The sequence below is a fragment of the Aquarana catesbeiana genome, linkage group LG01, assembly GCF_042186555.1.
Source record: "Aquarana catesbeiana isolate 2022-GZ linkage group LG01, ASM4218655v1, whole genome shotgun sequence".
Taxonomy (NCBI): domain Eukaryota; kingdom Metazoa; phylum Chordata; class Amphibia; order Anura; family Ranidae; genus Aquarana; species Aquarana catesbeiana.
In genome coordinates this window covers 406,184,745-406,206,309 of record NC_133324.1, presented here as the reverse complement: position 1 = coordinate 406,206,309, position 21,565 = coordinate 406,184,745, and the positions used below count along the sequence as shown (strand labels likewise).

General features: G+C 45.8%; 3 non-coding genes across 3 annotated transcripts; all 3 read left to right on the top strand.

Annotated features, from left to right (window-relative positions):
* Nucleotides 1–13,145: 13,145 nt before the first annotated feature.
* TRNAR-UCU (transfer RNA arginine (anticodon UCU)) lies at nt 13,146–13,230 on the top strand. The gene is given in 2 exon segments: nt 13,146–13,182; nt 13,195–13,230. It is a non-coding gene; the product is annotated as a tRNA-Arg (tRNA).
* A 5,566-nt stretch (nt 13,231–18,796) lies between these two features.
* TRNAR-UCU (transfer RNA arginine (anticodon UCU)) lies at nt 18,797–18,881 on the top strand. The gene is given in 2 exon segments: nt 18,797–18,833; nt 18,846–18,881. It is a non-coding gene; the product is annotated as a tRNA-Arg (tRNA).
* Nucleotides 18,882–19,976: 1,095 nt separating this feature from the next.
* Nucleotides 19,977–20,061, top strand: TRNAR-UCU (transfer RNA arginine (anticodon UCU)). Its single transcript is given in 2 exon segments — nt 19,977–20,013; nt 20,026–20,061. It is a non-coding gene; the product is annotated as a tRNA-Arg (tRNA).
* The last annotated feature ends 1,504 nt before the right edge of the window (nt 20,062–21,565 follow it).

The window sequence follows — 21,565 nt, the reverse complement described above, 5'->3', positions numbered from 1 at the left end:
CGTTTTCGGATGAAATACGGACATACATGCATCCCTATGGGATAGCGGGTGTCAGCGGATGAACATCCGCTAACACCCGATATCATCCAGCCCCGCTTTTGTCCGATTCTGCAGACGGAAGAAAATCCTATTTTTCTATCCGTCTGCAGAGCGGATCGGATGAACATGGACAGACGGTCCATGTTCATCCGATCCCCCATAGGGGAGAGCGGAGATCTGACGGGGTGGTCCCTGCACAGTGTGCGGGTCCCGCCCTGTCATCCGCCGGCTCAGCTGGGAAAAACGGAGAGATCCCCGCTGAGCAGCGGATGTTCACGGGTCGGATCAACACGGATCCGTCCAGTGTGAAAGGGGCCTAACTTTCACAAAGACCAAATAATATACACCGATTTGGGTTATTTTTACCAAAGATATGTAGCAGTATAAATTTTAGCCAAAATGTATGAAGAAAAATTACTACTTTACTAATTACTATAACAGAAACAAAGAAAAATGCATTTTTTTTTACAGAATTTTGGGTCTTTTTTTCTTTTATTGCGCAAAAAATAAAAAAACCCAGCGGTGATTAAATATCACCAAAAGAAAGCTCTATTTGTGTGAAAGTGTGCCCAGTGGTCAAAATGATGCAGCATGTTCATGCAGTGTTTCATTTTAGATATACCTAAGGTTCAAATTATAATGCAAAATATACACAGAGAACAATGTTTAATATGGACAGGATTTGTATGCAGCCACTAAGCTTTCACTTATCAGCTGCTGGTTCTCTATCTCTGGTCCATTGCCAGTGTATTTTCCCCCTTAGTGCCAAAGCCATGTGCTGTATATTAAAAATACACAAGTGTACCGCAGATGCAGGGTTGCCAACCCTGTTTTCTCCCCTCCGTAAATGTGCGTGGATGGAAGAAAATATCCGGTAAATCTGAATTTGGCCGGCAGCTGGCAGTTTTTGGGCTGGAGGATGTCCTTCTTTAATCTCCAGTGCCCCAGCCTGTATGAAGAGGGTGGGAACTGTGGGATCACCTGCTCCTCTTACTGCTGGCTCAGCCAATCCTGCTGCATCTGCTCTGTATCCAACCCCATCCTCTGCCACCATGTTTTGATTTCAGGCAGCCGGGGTCTCACTGTATCAGGAGGAAGAGGCAGAAGCCAAAACTGGCTCCTGCAACACCTCCCACCCAAGTGAGTTTTCTTTCCTCACATTTGGACTAGGGAGGGTACGGACACCACATTTGCCAAGAGAGCAATATGCTTGTTGCTCCAGTGCAGCAACAGATGGATAACTGCACAAGAGGAAAAGATGGTTTTACTATGTATTAAAGTGGTGTTCCGGACGAAATTATACTTTTTAAATAAAAATACCCCTATAATACACAAGCTTAATGTATTCTAGTAAAGTTAGTCTGTAAACTAAGGTTTGTTTTGTTAGTTTATAGCAGTAGTTTGTTATTTTATAAACTTACAGCAGGCCGTGGCCATCTTAAGTGTGGGCATCTGAGGCCAGACTGTATTTCTTTCTGGATCTCATCCTTGCAGATCTCGCACATGCTCACATAGCTGCCAACTGTCCCGGATTTCCCGGGACATTCCCGTCACTTGGACTTCATTCCCGGATTTGTGGTGTCCCGGGAAATGTCCCGAAAAATCCGGTTCCCGTTTTTGAAGCCGCCGCCGCTAGAGGTCGGCGGCCGGCGGAGACATTGCCGGCCGCCATTTTGTGGAAGTTCAGGAAGACGGCTGGGGGGGGCTAGACGAAGCTTCTGCATCGCCGCCCACCCCCTGCCCCGCTCGGCCCGCCCCGCTCCGCCTCACCCCGCTCCGCCTCGGCCCGCCTACCCCCCGCCCCGCTGCCAGTCTGATATGGAAAGGGGCGGGGGTTCTAGGTGGGGGGGAGCGCGCGCACCGCTGTGGGACACCTGATGTGAGTGGGGGGGGGCACTGGGGACACCTGATGTGAGTGGGGGGGGCACTGGGGACACCTGATGTGAGTGGGGGGGGGCACTGGGGACACCTGATGTGAGTGGGGGGGGCACTGGGGACACCTGATGTGAGTGGGGGGGGCACTGGGGACACCTGATGTGAGTGGGGGGGCACTGGGGACACCTGATGTGAGGGGGGGCACTGGGGACACCTGATGTGAGGGGGGGGCACTGGGGACACCTGATGTGAGGGGGGGCACTGGGGACATCTGATGTGAGGGGGGGGCACTGGGGACACCTGATGTGAGCGGGGGGGGCACTGGGGACACCTGATGTGAGTGGGGGGGGCACTGGGGACTCCTGATGTGAGTGGGGGGGGCACTGGGGACACCTGATGTGAGGGGGGGGCACTGGGGACACCTGATGTGAGGGGGGGCACTGGGGACACCTGATGTGAGGGGGGGCACTGGGGACTCCTAATGTGAGGGGGAGCTCCGCCGGGGACACCTGATGTGAGGGGGGGCTCCGCCGGGGACTCCTGATGTGAGGGGGGGCTCCGCCGGGGACTGCTGATGTGAGGGGGGGCTCCGCCGGGGACTCCTGATGTGAGGGGGGGCTCCGCCGGGGACTCCTGATGTGAGGGGGGCTCCGCCGGGGACTCCTGATGTGAGGGGGGCTCCGCCGAGGACTCCTGGTGTGAGGGGGGGCTCCGCCGGGGACTCCTGGTGTGAGGGGGGACTCCGCCGGGGTCTCCTGGTGTGAGGGGGGACTCCGCCGGGGACTCCTGGTGTGAGGGGGGGCTCCGCCGGGGACTCCTGGTGTGAGGGGGGGCTCCGCCGGGGACTCCTGGTGTGAGGGGGGGCTCCGCTGGGGACATCTGATGCAAGGACGGACTCTGCTCGGACATCTGAAGCAAGGACGGACGGCTGGTGGCAGGCGACGTGGCTGGTGACACGCTCAGGGATCCCACTGATTCTGCATTATGGTTAGTTGAATGATTTCATTTTATATTACAATATAATAATAGAAATAATGCGCTTCAATCATCCTGACACCATAACAACCATGGTGCCGGGATGATTGAAGTGCTAACACCAGGTGTTTGGAGTATCTTTATCTGCTGATTGTTAAACTTTCTAGGATACACACATTTCTATTGTGTAGGATCTGGGGCTGCTGTCCCGTCATTTCCCTCGCTCTCCCCCTCTCCATCCCTCATTCATTTCAGACTCTAACCACACCCTCTAGAGCCACGCCCATTTAAGCCACGCCCACAATTTCGCGTAAACCACGCCCATTTTTCGCACACCGCACTTGTCTATTTTTGCTAGGCCACGCCTGCTGACGAATGCCCCGCCCCCTAATTATTGGACAGCTCCACCTACAGCCACAAAAGTGTCCCACATTTTTTTTTTACAATGTTGGCAACTATGTGCTCAGTGCAGCACAAGCAGTGTAATAGGTTTCAGGTCAGGTTTCCATAGCAACGGCATTGTCAGAGGAAGTTGCTGCCCCTTCCCAGAAGGCATTGCAAACAGGAAATGATGCGATGGGCCGCGGCCAGGGAGGAGGAAGTGAAAAATGAATACAGCAGATATACAGTAGGTGCTGAGAAATTTTTTTTTTAAATATCCAATTCGTTTACAGTGCACTGTTTAGTAAGGGATGCTGAAGAGGTGTAAAAGTGGGTGGAACTCCACTTTAAGGTAGTGTTTATTGTGACACCTGCAAGACTCCTCAGCTGGACAGAAAACAGGCTTCATTTAGGCTATGTTTCCACTATTGCGTCCCCAAAGTCGCGCGATTTTGCCGCGATTTTTTACCGCGATTTTACTGCGACTTTTTACCGCGATTTGAAGCAATGCCTGTATCTATGGACCTCAAGTCGCATCAAAGTGGGACCAAAGTAGTGCAGGGACTACTTTGAAGTCGCTGCGACTTGAAGTCGCACAGATATGAACGGTACTCATTGGAAATCATGGGATACAATTTGTCATGCGACTTTTCAGTCCCAAGTCGCATGAAAAGTCGCACTAGTGGAAACATAGCCTTAGGGAAAGTAGCATCAATCACCTGTAAAAAAGGGGGGTTCATTTACTTTTGTCCCAAGGCTGTGTATTTGGGTATACATATCATTGTGTACCTTTGCTTACTGCTGCTACTGAGAAGAGGCTGGTAAATGTCCATCATGTTCAAATTTGTCTAATATAACACTTCACTTGTGTTCTGATGTATGGTAACATAGTTATGAATACAATCCAAACAACTGCATGTAAGCACAATGAATGATGATCTTGAATTAAAGCTGAATAAATTAAAGGGGAACTTCAGTCATTTTTTCATCTTTCCATCTATTAAATCTTCTGCCCTTGTTGTTTTAACTTTGTATAGTAAAAGCAGTATAGCCACTGTGCCCCATTGATTTCAATGGGCAGGAGCGGTATACATTGCTCCTTCCCCGCTCCAAAGATGCTGCTAGCAGGACTTTTTTTTCCCGTCCTGCCAGCGCACCACTCCAGTGTGAAAGCCCTCGAGGGTTTCACATTGGAGACAAAGCAGTGGCTCTTTCAGAGCACTTTGCAGATGCTATTTTTAGCGCTGTACCGCCTGCAAAGCGCCCCAGTGTGAAAGGGGTCTTACTGTATGGGGGATGGGCTGCCTGGGACAACACACAGATCTGTCTTCCTGCATAGCAGAAAGACAGGATCTCTGTGTTATACCCTGACACAATGGAGATCTGCCTTGTTTATTTTGGCAGATCCCTGTTCTGTCTCTGTGGGGAACGATTGCGGGCGGACATCGAGTCCGCCGGACTCGCTGATTGGCACGCGCCCCCACAGAAAGCCATGTATGATCCCGACGTAAACCTCTGCGGATTTGCACAGCTGAGCCAACCTGCCCCGGTATAACTGCAGTGGCTGGTGGTTAAGTGGTTAAGGACCGCCCCATGTACTGTGGCAGGGCAACCCTTAAGTGCATAATCACATACCTGTACGTCATCGGATCTGGGGTGCGCGAGTTGCCGGAGCCACGCACCCCCTGTGATTGGAGCCACCAAAAGAAAGCTCTATTTGTGGGGAAAAAAAGGACATCAATTTTATTTTGGTACAGTGTCGCACAACTGCGCAATTGTCAGTTAAAATAGCACGGTGCTGTATTGCTAAAAAATGGCCTGGTCATTAAGGGGGTAAAACTTTCCGGGGCTGAAGTGGTTAATGGCAGAATCAACAGGTAAAAAAAAGCAAATGCAGCCACCAAATATAAAGACTGGTAAGCTGCAATACTATCAATTTTTGTTCCTGGATTTAGATGCACTTTAATTAATGAGCTGATAAATGCAGTAAGAGCCTCCTTTCCTCTTTTTAATAAATTAATTTAATGCCATGAAACAGAAGAGAAAAAATTCTGAAAAACATGGTTTTATTGGCTGGTTCTTTTATATCTTCAAGAATACTCTATCTTCCTAGTTAAAACTGCAAAACCACAGTTTACTACAATGCTATAACCTATTGACTGAATTAGACACTAACCCCCTTCCCCTCTGTTACCTACCCCATTATCAGAGGCAGCTCTCTAATTAGGCAAATAAGGCGGTCGCCTAAGGCCTCGCACTCACAGCGGCCTCGCAACCGCCTAATTGAAGAGCTGACAACAATATCGCTGCGCCGTTATGCTCCGGCCAGCAGCGGGTTAACATTGCCTGTGAACTCCACGGGAAGGCAGTGGAGAGAGGGGGTGGAGCGTGGCTGTGTCTTGGGGAGGAGGCGGGGCCAGTGCTGTGTTGTCCGGAAGGGGAGGAGATTCCAGCAGCCGTAGAACAATTCCCGCTGCTCCGGAGACACAGACCGCGCCCCCCCCAGCCGTCACCCCCCACCACTGGAGTGCTCAGTGGAGCTGGAGGAGGCATCTAGCATGCAGTGGCAAGGAGGAGAAGAGGAAGGTACTGCGGAGGAGTCCTCATGAGCGCTGTATGGAGAAGATGGAAGGGAAGGTAGGAGAGAAGAGGTGTCCGGGCCTCCCCTCTATGGAGCTGTCAATCAGTGCGGGGAGAGGCACAGCTACCATGCCACAACCCCTTTCTGCAGCCAGCGACCACCTCCATGAGAGAGAGCCAGCCCCCCCTTCCATGTTCCTGCAGCATCCCTCAGCCACAGCCAGAGACTGGTCTTTATATCCACTCCCTGTCCCATCCCCTCCACTCCCCTCCTCCTGATAATGTGTCACTAACAGTAAGGACAGCTTATTCCTGTGCCAGTGTCCCAGTGTGCCCACCTGTGATTGGCAGCCCCTGACCCATCCCTCCACCCTGCCCTTACCCTGCCTATGCAGGGCTCCACTGTGGGTGGGGGGTGGTTGGTAGGTCCAACCATGGTGGACCGGGTGCTCCGTATCCTGCGCCGGCACTGCCTGCTGATTGGCTTCTCCGCTGCTATCTCCTTCACTGACACCAGCACCGAGATAGAGCTGACACCAGCACCGAGATAGAGAATGCTGACACCAGCACTGAGCTAGAGAGCGCTGACACCAGCACTGAGCTAGAGAGCGCTGACATCAGCACTGATAGACAAAGCTGACACCAGCACTGAGCTAGAGAGCGCTGACATCAGCACTGAGCTAGAGAGCGCTGACATCAGCACTGAGATAGAGAAAGCTGACACCAGCACTGAGCTAGAGAGTGCTGACATCAGCACTGAGATAGAGAACGCTGACACCAGCACCGAGATAGAGAGAACTGACACCAGCACTTTAAAGCTCTTAGTATATGTATTTTATACAGTTTATTTTTTTTTATCGCTTGAATAATTTTTCCCATTATGGGCGTTAATGGGGCCTCATCTCTAGGCTTTGCCTAAGGCCTCACAAAGCCTAGCGCCGCCTCTGTCCATTATAAATGGCACACTGTAAGGTGGTGGACAGACCTCAAATTTGAGGAGCTGCAATGCTCCCCAGTTCCCTAAGGCTAATGTTTTGCTAGTGGCAGAATATGAAGTGTACGAAGTGAAAAAAGGCTAGCACAATAAGAAGACAGAGCAAAGCAACAGAAAGACAGGACACATACAACCAAGACTGCAGAAAAAATAGATCAGTAAGCAGAAAAACACCAGCCCGAAAATATAACATACAAACCCAATTCTGACTCCAGTATAAAGTCATAGAAACTCCATTGTCAGTTGTAACCAGGGCCAGGACAAGGGGTGGGCAGAAGGGGTGGCTGCCCTGGACACTGTGATATCATGTGAGTTTGGGGGGGAGCACCGAGCAGGGGTTTTGGGGGGGAGAATTTGTGTTGAGAGGGGGATTTGGAGGGTGGCAGAGGATAAGAATTATTCTAGAAACGGAAGTTGGGGGAATGGTTGGTTAGGAATGGTGATTTGTGTTGGAGGGAGATGGGGGAAGAAGATTTGTGCTAGGAGGGGGATTTGGGCGGTTTGTTTTAGAAGAGGTGATATGGTGTAGGGGGGAGGGAATTTATGCTAGATGGGGACATTTTTTGAGGGGACGGGCAATTCATTCTGGTAGGGATGAATGGGGGGTATTTGTGCTAGGAGGGGAAATTTGGGTGGGGGGATTTGTGATAGAACAGGGGATTTGGGGGAAGAATTCGTGCTGGGAGGGGTTATTTGAAGTGGAGCGAGAGGATTTGTGCTCCAGGGGAAATTTGAGTGGTAGAGGATTTGTGCTAGGAGGGGTGTTTTCTTTTGCAGGTGGGGGGATTTGTGTTTGGGGGATTTGGAGAGAGAGAGAATTTGAGCTCGGAGGGGGGATAGGGGCAAAGATTTGTGCAGGCAGGGGGGACTTTAGCAAGGGGGCATCTTGGGGGGGGGGGTTGCTGAAACGTGGGGGTGTGTAGTTTATTATGTTTGCCCTGGGTTCTAGATAACCTTGTCCTGGCACTGGTTGTAACTACAAAGTTCAAATGTAATCTCCTGCTGCATAAATAGGTTCTCTGGAACTTTTCTTTTCAAGGAGAATGAACAAGTGGCTGCCTTATCTAGCAATGTAACTCACTTTCCCGAGTTTGGAAAACAAATTAGTTCTACACTAGTAGGATTTGATGAAAGACTGGGTAATTCATTGCAGCCGGACAGTGACCTGCTGCCAGGGGCTGTGATAGAAGAAGCCCTGCCTCTACAGTTAAACACTTTCGTCAAAACCCCTAGGGCTGTTTCATTGTAGCATAGAAGGGTCACAAGTCCATGTATTCCAGAGTTTATCGTCTGACAGATCTTTCATAGAAACACTGCCATCAGTGAACTTAGCAACACAGGAAAAACAGCTACCAAAATTTGTCACAAACTCAGAACTCTTAATACAAGAACCTAGCACACCATGTGACAGACAGAGCCCTAGACCTCCTTAAGGCACTAGTAACTCCATATGAGTTTCATTAAGTGTCTGGTGGGTTTCCCTGGACCTACATTCTTGAATTGCCTTGAAAAACCCTGTATTTTAATTGTACAGATCAGGACACAGGACTGGACTTAAGGCTGGTACACACGGCCCGTGTGTACAGCAGCCGGTCCAACAGAAGCTGGTCTAACAACCAGCTTTTATCAAACAGGCATGCTGGAAAACCAGCATGCAATCAGAACTTGCAGCCAATGTCTGTAAGCGCTGATCGCTGTGTTCTGGCAGGGAGGCAGTCCCCATGTCAGAACACGATAGCTCAGCGGAGAGATCGCTGTACTAACATTGCTTCTGTTAGCACAATGATCTGTCAGGTTTTTTTTCATTCAGCCCGCTTGGTTGAATGAAAAAAAAAAACTCCCCGTGTCTACCATACATTAGAGACTATGGGTTATATGCCGCTACCTTCAGGTGACTGAAGACTTGCAGAAAACTTTCTAGAGCCGCCCCTAAAGAGAGCACCATATAACCTCACCTCAGGCACTGGATCCTGCATTAGGCACGCACTTTGGCATGTAGTCTAATATGTGTAGTTAGCCACAGGGTGCTATACAGGTCCAGGGCTGTGTCCATTTCTATGGTTCCAAGACCCTGAAAACTCATTGGGGACATGCTAATTTTGATGGGGGAAACCTGGACCTCTAAGGTAAGACAGGATTTCCCTGTATATTTATACCGATCTTGGCTTTTACTAACTTTATGTATTGTTTACACGGGGGGGGGGGCCTGGCTGTTGATCTATACTGCTCTTGGCATCACAAACTGGATTTTTTTTTCTGCCTACATGTGAGTGATACTATTTGTCCATAAATTATTTATATTTAATACTGATATTCTTGCTCTTTTCTGTTTTATTCCATGGTACACAGGATCTGTGAACAGGAGTGAACAGGAGCTACAGGACCATTTGTTCCCATTCTTATGCCCCATACACACGGTCGGATTTTCCGACGGAAAATGTGTGATAGGACCTTGTTGTCGGAAATTCCGACCGTGTGTAGGCTCCATCACACATTTTCCATCGGATTTTCCGACACACAAAGTTTGAGAGCAGGATATAAAATTTTCCGAAAACAAAATTCCGATCGTGTGTACACAAATCCGACGGACAAAGTGCCACGCATGCTCAGAATAAATAAAGAGATGAAAGCTATTGGCCACTGCCCCGTTTATAGTCCCGACGTACGTGTTTTACGTCGATGCGTTTAGAACGATCGGATTTTCGGACAACTTTGTGTGACCGTGTGTATGCAAGACAAGTTTGAGCCAACATCCATCGGAAAAAATCCTAGGATTTTGTTGTCGGAATGTCCGAACAAAGTCCGACCGTGTGTACAGGGCATTACTGTGCTTTAGACATTGTGCTATGGACTATTTTTTTTTTTTATCTTTTTGACTAGTGGTGTGTTGGATCACTGAGTGATTTATTGTACAATACATCTGCACAATCATTGCTGTTTTTGTCTAGTGGCCATAATGCATTATTTTACTGAAATACCACAATCGGGAAAATACTGCATTAGGGCTGTGTGAATTTGCATTTGCATGGCAATTTTTTTTTTCAAATTTATTTATATAAAGGAACAAAGCATCCATCGGAGCAGAACAATAAAGAATAGAAGCGATCACTAACATAAGATAAAGACAATCCGAAAAATTACATGGTAGCATAATGAGATACAAAAAAAACAAGGTATTCTGACATCAAGAAAACACAAATAAAATCTCTCTTCCACTGAAGGAGATAACTGTAGGAAATATGCTCTGAAACGCGTTGTTTTTTCCTCTACACTCCGGTGACGTCACACGCCAGCGCACGGCCCTTCAGAGCGGAACACTTCCATCTAAAAAAGGAGATTAAGGTCTGGTGTGACCCCTCTGACACCTCCATCCCTAATAGTGCAAAAAAAGAAAAAACAAGAGAAATAGCCCTGGGACTTTAGATGAGGTGAGAGAGGTTTAGCCAATGTTCACAGCGAACACTGAGACAAAATCAATTTATTAATTTCAAAATGTTATGTGACGGAGTGGCAACAACAATGATTGTGAGTTGCCCGGAAAATAGCCAATGCACACAACACGGATGAAAGTAAATATACAAAGATTTATTACAAGTATTATACATCAATGAGCAACAAAAGAAACTTGAAAGTTGCTAGGTCAGTAAATACACATATACAATAAGAAAATAAAATGTACATACATAGGGACAAGTAAGTATGTAGACATAATGCAGACATCAATAATACCCAGCATGTACCGGCATAAAACAAGCATCAATAAAGCCCTATGCATTTCGTGAGACCCTGCTCGCTTCTTCAGGGGCGGATGCATGAATGTTGTATCAAATGGCTGAGATAAATCACCAAACGCTGGATATCAAGATGGCGGTCGTAGAGTGCATCAAGCTCGGTGGCTGAGGAGGCGGAACAAACAAAAGTCACAGCAGGGGAACATCCGGAGGATCAGAACAGTCTGGATAGAGGTATTTCTCACTGCGGTCTCCGCTTGGCCCCTTGAAAATCATGTCTAGAAAATGTCTCAATGGAGTGAAAAATATCCAATGGTTGTCTGTTCTTAGAGATATGACCGCTCTATCCAATCGTCAAGTTGTGAATCAGAATTCCAGCCGTGCTGAACGTCCAGATATACCCACAAGGGCCTGAAGGCTACGCCCCCAGCGTCACCCTTTTGGGTGTTCTCTCCTTCCAAGAATTAATGTTCGCTAGCTCCCTCAACACTTCTTCCCATGCTGGCCTCTGGGATTTCCCCAGGGGCTCTCCCATCCTCTTAAATTCCCTACTCCAATCTATATGGCTATTTCCCATTGTCTAGGCCTCAGCTGATCCCTGGAAACTCTTGAGGGAATTTTATCCCGCCTTTACCTAATAGCAGAGCTTTTCCTTTTTCCAACAACACATCAACAGTACAAATACTGCTACTTAACATCACCTCCGGTTCCCACCTAAAGATCAAAAAAAGTAGCGCTAAGGCAAATGCCCAAACAGGAACAGTTCAATCTTAAACTGTATCTGGACCAGATCTTGAGCTCATCCCTGTTATTTAGTGCCAGCCAGTATGAGGATGTGTTTATCTGCTATGACTTGAGTAGTAGTTCCTCAGGCAAGGTTCTCTAAATGCACTCAAAGGGAGGGCTCTGTGGTGCAATGGACTTCTAGTTGGTGTAGTAATTCAAAGGTTGTGGGTTCGAGTCCCACCACAGTTGGTTTTATATAGTCCTTGTTTATAGTCATGCTGCTCTAATGCTATCAACTAATGGATTCCATTCAAAAGGTAGCTGTAGTGAAGTGGATTTGCCATACAAGCTAATGATAGTGCCTAGTGTTTCAGGCTTCTCTTGAGAGTTGATATCAGCAAAATTGGAGGTACCCTGTGAAATTCAAAGCAAAGAGGTGGATTGGTAAGCTAACCTGCATTCTATTGTTCCCTTCCTTCTTACTGTGTCCTCTCTTGTCAGCCCCACAACCATTTACTGTCCAAATCATGCTACCTTCACCTCAATTAGATTTCCAAACAATGCCCCATCTTAACCGATGACACCACCAAACTTCCACTTCACTCTCTTGATATGTCTTGCCTTGACTATTGCAACTCCCTACTCTTTGGCCTGCTTCTAAACAGACCATGGCCTCTTCAGTCTATCTTATATGCTGCTGCCAGTCTTATCCCCCTTACCAACCATTTACCAGCAGAAGTGTCAGCCACCACCTCTCTGCCAATCTCTCCCTGGCTTCTGTTCACCCATCAAATCAAATTCAAAATACTAACAATATAAAAAGCCACCCACAACTCTGCTCCTAGCTACATCATCAACCTTATATGATGGTATCAAACAAAACACCCTGTTCTCTCCTTCCAAGAATTTCTGTTCGCTATCTCCCTCAACACTTCTTCCCATGCTCGCCTCTGGGATTTCCCATCCTCTTAAATTCCCTACTCCAATCGATATGGCTATTTCCCACTCTCTAGGCCTCAGTTGATCCCTGGAAAATCTTCAGGCAATTCTATCCCGCCATCACCTAATAACAGAGCTTTTCCTTTTTCCAACAACACATCAACAGTACAAATACTGCTACTTAACATCACCTCCGGTTCCCACCTAAAGATCAAAAAAAGTAGCGCTAAGGGAAATGCCCAAACAGGAACATTTCAATCTTAAACTGTATCTGGACCAGATCTTGAGCTCATCCCTGTTATTTAGTGCCAGCCAGTATGAGGATGTGTTTATGTGCTATGACTTGAGTAGTTCCTCAGGCAAGGTCCTCAAACCACACCTAAGGGGATGGCTCTGTGGCGCAATGGATATCACATTGAAATTCTGGTTGGTGTAGTAATTCAAAGGTTGTGGGTTCAAGTCCCTCCAGAGTCGGTTTTATATAGTCCTTGTTTATAGTCATGCTGCTCTAATGCTATCAACTAATGGACTCCATTCAAAAGGTAGCTGTGGTGAAGTGGATTTGCCATACAAGCTAATAATACTGCCTAGTGTTTCAGGCTTCTCTTGAGAGTTGATATCAGCAAATTTGGAGCTACCCTGTGAAATTCAAAGCATAAGAGATGGATTGGTAAGCTAACCTGCATTCTATTTGTTCCCTTCACCTCCGGTTCCCACCTACAGATCAAAAAAAGTAACGCTAAGGCAAATGCCCGAACAGGAACATTTCAATCTTAAACTGCATCTGGACCAGATCTTGAGCTCATCCCTGTTATTTAGTGCCAGCCAGTATGAGGATGTGTTTATGTGCTATGACTTGAGTAGTAGTTCCTCAGGCAAGGTCCTCTAACCACACCCAAGGGGAGGGCTCTGTGGTGCAATGGTTAGCGCATTGGACTTCTAGTTGGTGTAGTAATTCAAAGGTTGTGGGTTCGAGTCCCACCAGAGTCGGTTTTATATAGTCCTTGTTTATAGTCATGCTGCTCTAATGCTATCAACTAATGGATTCCATTCAAAAGGTAGCTGCAGTGAAGTGGATTTGCCATATAAGCTAAAAATAGTGCCTAGTGTTTCAGGCTTCTCTTGAGAGTTGATATCAGCAAAATTGGAGGTACCCTGTGAAATTCAAAGCAAAGAGGTGGATTTGTAAGCTAACCTGCATTCTATTGTTCCCTTCCTTCTTACTGTGTCCTCTCTTGTCAGCCCCACAACCATTTACTGTCCAAATCTTGCTACCTTCACCTCAATTAGATTTCCAAACAATGCTCCATCTTAACCGATGACACCACCAAACTTCCACTTCACTCTCTTGATATGTCTTGCCTTGACTATTGCAACTCCCTACTCTTTGGCCTGCTTCTAAACAGACCATGGCCTCTTCAGTCTATCTTATATGCTGCTGCCAGTCTTATCCCCCTTACCAACCATTTACCAGCAGAAGTGTCAGCCACCCCCTCTCTGACAATCTCTACCTGGCTTCTGTTCACCCATCAAATCAAATTCAAAATACTAACAATATAAAAAGCCACCCACAACTCTGCCCCTAGCTACATCATCAACCTTATCTGATGGTATCAAACAAAACACCCTGTTCTCTCCTTCCAAGAATTCCTATTCGCTAGCTCCCTCAACACTTCTTCCAATGCTCGCCTATGGGATTTCCCCAGGGGCTCTCCCATCCTCTTAAATTCCCTACTCCAATCTATATTACTATTTCCCACTCTCTAGGCCTCAGTTGATCCCTGGAAACTCTTCAGGGAATTCTATCCCGCCATTACCTAATAGCAGAACTTTTCATTTTTCCAACAACACATCAACAGTACAAATACTGCTACTTAACATCACCTCCGGTTCCCACCTAAAGATCAAAAAAAGTAGCGCTAAGGCAAATGCCCAAACAGGAACATTTCAATCTTAAACTGTATCTGGACCAGATCTTGAGCTCATCCCTGTTATTTAGTGCCAGCCAGTATGAGGATGTGTTTATGTGCTATGACTTGAGTAGTAGTTCCTCAGGCAAGGTCCTCTAACCGTACCCAAGGGGAGGGGTCTGTGGCGCAATGGATAGCGCATTGGACTTCTAGTTGGTGTAGTAATTCAAAGGTTGAATTACCACCAGAGTCGGTTTTATATAGTCCTTGTTTATAGTCATGCTGCTCTAATGCTATCAACTAATGGATTCCATTCAAAAGGTAGCTGTAGTGAAGTGGATTTGCCATATAAGTTAATAATAGTGCCTAGTGTTTCAGGCTTCTCTTGAGAGTTGATATCAGCAAAATTGGAGGTACCCTGTGAAATTCAAAGCAAAGAGGTGGATTTGTAAGCTAACCTGCATTCTATTGTTCCCTTCCTTCTTACTGTGTCCTCTCTTGTCAGCCCCACAACCATTTACTGTCCAAATCTTGCTACCTTCACCTCAATTAGATTTCCAAACAATGCCCCATCTTAACCGATGACACCACCAAACTTCCACTTCACTCTCTTGATATGTCTTGCCTTGACTATTGCAACTCCCTACTCTTTGGCCTGCTTCTAAACAGACCATGGCCTCTTCAGTCTATCTTATATGCTGCTGCCAGTCTTATCCCCCTTACCAACCATTTACCAGTAGAAGTGTCAGCCACCACCTCTCTGACAATCTCTCCCTGGCTTCTGTTCACCCATCAAATCAAATTCAAAATACTAACAATATAAAAAGCCACCCACAACTCTGCCCCTAGCTACATCATCAACCTTATCTGATGGTATCAAACAAAACACCCTGTTCTCTCCTTCCAAGAATTCCTATTTGCTAGCTCCCTCAACACTTCTTCCAATGCTCGCCTATGGGATTTCCCCAGGGGCTCTCCCATCCTCTTAAATTCCCTACTCCAATCTATATGTCTATTTAGCACTCTCTAGGCCTCAGTTGATCCCTGGAAACTCTTCAGGGAATTCTATCCCGCCATTACCTAATAGCAGAACTTTTCATTTTTCCAACAACACATCAACAGTACAAATACTGCTACTTAACATCACCTCCGGTTCCCACCTAAAGATCAAAAAAAGTAACGCTAAGGCAAATGCCCAAACAGGAACATTTCAATCTTAAACTGTATCTGGACCAGATCTTGAGCTCATCCCTGTTATTTAGTGCCAGCCAGTATGAGGATGTGTTTATGTGCTATGACTTGAGTAGTAGTTCCTCAGGCAAGGTCCTCTAACAGCACCCAAGGGGAGGGCTCTGTGGCGCAATGGATAGCGCATTGGACTTCTAGTTGGTGTAGTAATTCAAAGGTTGAATTACCACCAGAGTCGGTTTTATATAGTCCTTGTTTATAGTCATGCTGCTCTAATGCTATCAACTAATGGATTCCATTCAAAAGGTAGCTGTAGTGAAGTGGATTTGCCATATAAGCTAATAATAGTGCCTAGTGTTTCAGGCTTCTCTTGAGAGTTGATATCAGCAAAATTGGAGGTACCCTGTGAAATTCAAAGCAAAGAGGTGGATTTGTAAGCTAACCTTCATTCTATTGTTCCCTTCCTTCTTACCAACCATTTACCAGCAGAAGTGTCAGCCACCACCTCTCTGACAATCTCTCCCTGGCTTCTGTTCACCCATCAAATCAAATTCAAAATACTAACAATATAAAAAGCCACCCACAACTCTGCCCCTAGCTACATCATCAACCTTATCTGATGGTATCAAACAAAACACCCTGTTCTCTCCTTCCAAGAATTCCTATTCACTAGCTCCCTCAACACTTTTTCCAATGCTCGCCTATGGGATTTCCCCAGGGGCTTTCCCATCCTCTTAAATTCCCTACTCCAATCTATATGTCTATTTCCCACTCTCTAGGCCTCAGTTGATCCCTGGAAACTCTACAGGGAATTCTATCCCGCCATTACCTAATAGCAGAGCTTTTCATTTTTCCAACAACACATCAACAGTACAAATACTGCTACTTAACATCACCTCCGGTTCCCAGATAAAGATCAAAAAAAGTAGCGCTAAGGCAAATGCCCAAACAGGAACATTTCAATTTTAAACTGTATCTGGACCAGATCTTGAGCTCATCCCTGTTATTTAGTGCCAGCCAGTATGAGGATGTGTTTATCTGCTTTGACTTGAGTAGTAGTTTCTCAGGCTAGGTCCTCTAACTGCACCCAAAGGGAGGTCTCTGTGGCGCAATGGATATCATATTGAAATTCTGGTTGGTGTAGTAATTCAAAGGTTGTGGTTTTGAGTCCCACCAGAGTCAGTTTTATATAGTCCTTGTTTATAGTCATGCTGTTCTAATGCTATCAACTAATGGACTCCATTCAAAAGGTAGCTGTGGTGAAGTGTATTTGCCATACAAGCTAATAATAGTGCCTAGTGTTTCAGGCTTCTCTTGAGAGTTGATATCAGCAAAATTGGAGGTACACTGTGAAATTCAAAGCAAAGAGGTGGATTTGTAGAGCTAACCTTCATTCTATTGTTCCCTTCCTTCTTACTGTGTCCTCTCTTGTCAGCCCCACAACCATTTACTGTCCAAATCTTGCTACCTTCACCTCAATTAGATTTCCAAACAATACCCCATCTTAACCGATGACACCAATAAACTTCCACTTCACTCTCCTTACATGTCTTGCCTTGACTATTGCAACTCCCTACTCTTTGGCCTGCTTCTAAACAGACCATGGCCTCTTCAGTCTATCTTATATGCTGCTGCCAGTCTTATCTCCCTTACCAACCATTTACCAACAGAAGTGTCAGCCACCACCTCTCTGACAATCTCTCTATGGCTTCTGTTCACCCATCAAATCAAATTCAAAATACTAACAATATAAAAAGCCACCCACAACTCTGCCCCTAGCTACATCATCAACCTTATCTGATGGTATCAAACAAAACACCCTGTTCTCTCCTTCCAAGAATTCCTATTCGCTAGCTCCCTCAACACTTCTTCCAATGCTCGCCTATGGGATTTCCCCAGGGGCTCTCCCATCCTCTTAAATTTCCTACTCCAATCTATATGTCTATTTCCCACTCTCTAGGCCTCAGTTGATCCCTGGAAACTCTTCAGGGAATTCTATCCCGCCATTACCTAATAGCAGAACTTTTCATTTTTCCAACAACACATCAATAGTACAAATAGGGCTACTTAACATCACCTCCGGTTCCCACCTAAAGATCAAAAAAAGTAGCGCTAAGGCAAATGCCCAAACTGGAACATTTCAATCTTAAACTGTATCTGGACCAGATCTTGAGCTCATCCCTGTTATTTAGTGCCAGCCAGTATGAGGATGTGTTTATGTGCTATGACTTGAGTAGTAGTTCCTCAGGGAAGGTCCTCTAACCACAATCAAGGGGAGGGCTCTGTGGCGCAATGGATAGTGCATTGGTCTTCTAGTTGGTGTAGTCATTCAAAGGTTATGTGTTCGAGTCCCACCAGAGTTGGTTTTATATAGTCCTTGTTTATAGTCATGCTGCTCTAATGCTATCAACTAATGGATTCCATTCAAAAGGTAGCTGTAGTGAAGTGGATTTGCCAAATAAGCTAATAATAGTGCCTAGTGTTTCAGGCTTCTCATGAGAGTTGATATCAGCAAAATTGGAGGTACCCTGTGAAATTCAAAGCAAAGAGGTGGATTTGTAAGCTAACCTGCATTCTATTGTTCCCTTCCTTCTTACTGTGTCCTCTCTTGTCAGCCCCACAACCATTTACTGTCCAAATCTTGCTACCTTCACCTCAATTAGATTTCCAAACAATGCCCCATCTTAACCGATGACACCACCAAACTTCCACTTCACTCTCTTGATATGTCTTGCCTTGACTATTGCAACTCCCTACTCTTTGGCCTGCTTCTAAACAGACCATGACCTCTTCAGTCTATCTTATATGCTGCTGCCAGTCTTATCCCCCTTACCAACCATTTACCAGCAGAAGTGTCAGCCACCACCTCTCTGACAATCTCTCCCTGGCTTCTGTTCACCCATCAAATCAAATTCAAAATACTAACAATATAAAAAGCCACCCACAACTCTGCCCCTAGCTACATCATCAACCTTATCTGATGGTATCAAACAAAACACCCTGTTCTCTCCTTCCAAGAATTCCTATTCGCTAGCTCCCTCAACACTTTTTCCAATGCTCGCCTATGGGATTTCCCCAGGGGCTCTCCCATCCTCTTAAATTCCCTACTCCAATCTATATGTCTATTTCCCACTCTCTAGGCCTCAGTTGATCCCTGGAAACTCTTCAGGGAATTCTATCCCGCCATTACCTAATAGCAGAACTTTTCATTTTTCCAACAACACATCAACAGTACAAATACTGCTACTTAACATCACCTCCGGTTCCCACCTAAAGATCAAAAAAAGTAGCGCTAAGGCAAATGCCCAAACAGGAACATTTCAATCTTAAACTGTATCTGGACCAGATCTTGAGCTCATCCCTGTTATTTAGTGCCAGCCAGTATGAGGATGTGTTTATGTGTTATGACTTGAGTAGTAGTTCCTCAGGCAAGGTCCTCTAACCACACCCAAAGGGAGGGCTCTGTGGCGCAATGGATAGCGAATTGGACTTCTAGTTAGTGTAGTAATTCAAAGGTTGTGGGTTCGAGTCCCACCAGAGTCAGTTTTATATAGTCCTAGTTTATAGTCATGCTGCTCTAATGCTATCAACTAATGGATTCCGTTCAAAAGGTACCTGTAGTGAAGTGGATTTGCCATACAAGCTAATAATAGTGCCTAGTGTTTCAGGCTTCTCTTGAGAGTTGATATCAGCAAAATTGGAGGTACCCTGTGAAATTCAAAGCAAAGAGGTGGATTTGTAAGCTAACCTGCATTCTATTGTTCCCTTCCTTCTTACTGTGTCCTCTCTTGTCAGCCCCACAACCATTTACTGTCCAAATCTTGCTACCTTCACCTCAATTAGATTTCCAAACAATGCCCCATCTTAACCGATGACACCACCAAACTTCCACTTCACTCTCTTGATATGTCTTGCCTTGACTATTGCAACTCCCTACTCTTTGGCCTGCTTCTAAACAGACCATGGCCTCTTCAGTCTATCTTATATGCTGCTGCCAGTCTTATCCCCCTTACCAACCATTTACCAGCAGAAGTGTCAGCCACCACCTCTCTGACAATCTCTCCCTGGCTTCTGTTCACCCATCAAATCAAATTCAAAATACTAACAATATAAAAAGCCACCCACAACTCTGCCCCTAGCTACATCATCAACCTTATCTGATGGTATCAAACAAAACACACTGTTCTCTCCTTCCAAGAATTCCTATTCACTAGCTCCCTCAACACTTTTTCCAATGCTCGCCTATGGGATTTCCCCAGGGGCTCTCCCTTCCTCTTAAATTCTCTACTCCAATCTATATGTCTATTTCCCACTCTCTAGGCCTCAGTTGATCCCTGGAAACTCTTCAGGGAATTCTATCCCGCCATTACCTAATAGCAGAGCTTTTCATTTTTCCAACAACACATCAACAGTACAAATACTGCTACTTAACATCACCTCCGGTTCCCACATAAAGATCAAAAAAAGTAACGGTAAGGCAAATGCCCAAACAGGAACATTTCAATCTTAAACTGTATCTGGACCAGATCTTGAGCTCATCCCTGTTATTTAGTGCCAGCCAGTATGAGGATGTGTTTATGTGCTATGACTTGAGTAGTAGTTCCTCAGGCAAGGTCCTCTAACTACACCCAAAGGGAGGGCTCTGTGGCGCAATGGATAACGCATTGGACTTCTAGTTAGTGTAGTAATTCAAAGATTGTGGGTTTGAGTCCCACCAGAGTCAGTTCTATATAGTCCTTGTTTATAGTCATGCTGCTCTAATGCTATCAACTAATGGATTCCATTCAAAAGGTACCTGTAGTAAAGTGGATTTGCCATACAAGCTAATAATAGTGCCTAGTGTTTCAGGCTTCTCTTGAGAGTTGATATCAGCAAAATTGGAGGTACCCTGTGAAATTCAAAGCAAAGAGGTGGATTTGTAAGCTAACCTGCATTCTATTGTTCCCTTCCTTCTTACTGTGTCCTCTCTTGTCAGCCCCACAACCATTTACTGTCCAAATCTTGCTACCTTCACCTCAATTAGATGTCCAAACAATGCCCCATCTTAACCGATGACACCACCAAACTTCCACTTCACTCTCTTGATATGTCTTGCCTTGACTATTGCAACTCCCTACTCTTTGGCCTGCTTCTAAACAGACCATGACCTCTTCAGTCTATCTTATATGCTGCTGCCAGTCTTATCCCCCTTACCAACCATTTACCAGCAGAAGTGTCAGCCACCACCTCTCTGACAATCTCTCCCTGGCTTCTGTTCACCCATCAAATCAAATTCAAAATACTAACAATATAAAAAGCCACCCACAACTCTGCCCCTAGCTACATCATCAACCTTATCTGATGGTATCAAACAAAACACCCTGTTCTCTCCTTCCAAGAATTCCTATTCGCTAGCTCCCTCAACACTTTTTCCAATGCTCGCCTATGGGATTTCCCCAGGGGCTCTCCCATCCTCTTAAATTCCCTACTCCAATCTATATGTCTATTTCCCACTCTCTAGGCCTCAGTTGATCCCTGGAAACTCTTCAGGGAATTCTATCCCGCCATTACCTAATAGCAGAACTTTTCATTTTTCCAACAACACATCAACAGTACAAATACTGCTACTTAACATCACCTCCGGTTCCCACATAAAGATCAAAAAAAGTAGCGCTAAGGCAAATGCCTAAACAGGAACATTTCAATCTTAAACTGTATCTGGACCAGATCTTGAGCTCATCCCTGTTATTTAGTGCCAGCCAGTATGAGGATGTGTTTATGTGCTATGACTTGAGTAGTAGTTCCTCAGGCAAGGTCCTCCAACCACACACAAAGGGAGGGATCTGTGGTGCAATGGATAGTGCATTGGACTTCTAGTTAGTGCAGTAATTCAAAGGTTGTGGCTTCGAGTCCCACCAGAGTCGGTTTTATATAGTCCTTGTTTATAGTCATGCTGCTCTAATGCTATCAACTAATGGATTCCATTCAAAAGGTAGCTGTAGTGAAGTGGATTTGCCAAATAAGCTAATAATATTGCCTAGTGTTTCAGGCTCCTCATGAGAGTTGATATCAGCAAAATTGGAGGTACCCTGTGAAATTCAAAGCAAAGAGGTGGATTTGTAAGCTAACCTGCATTCTATTGTTCCCTTCCTTCTTACTGTGTCCTCTCTTGTCAGCCCCACAACCATTTACTGTCCAAATCTTGCTACCTTCACCTCAATTAGATTTCCAAACAATGCCTCATCTTA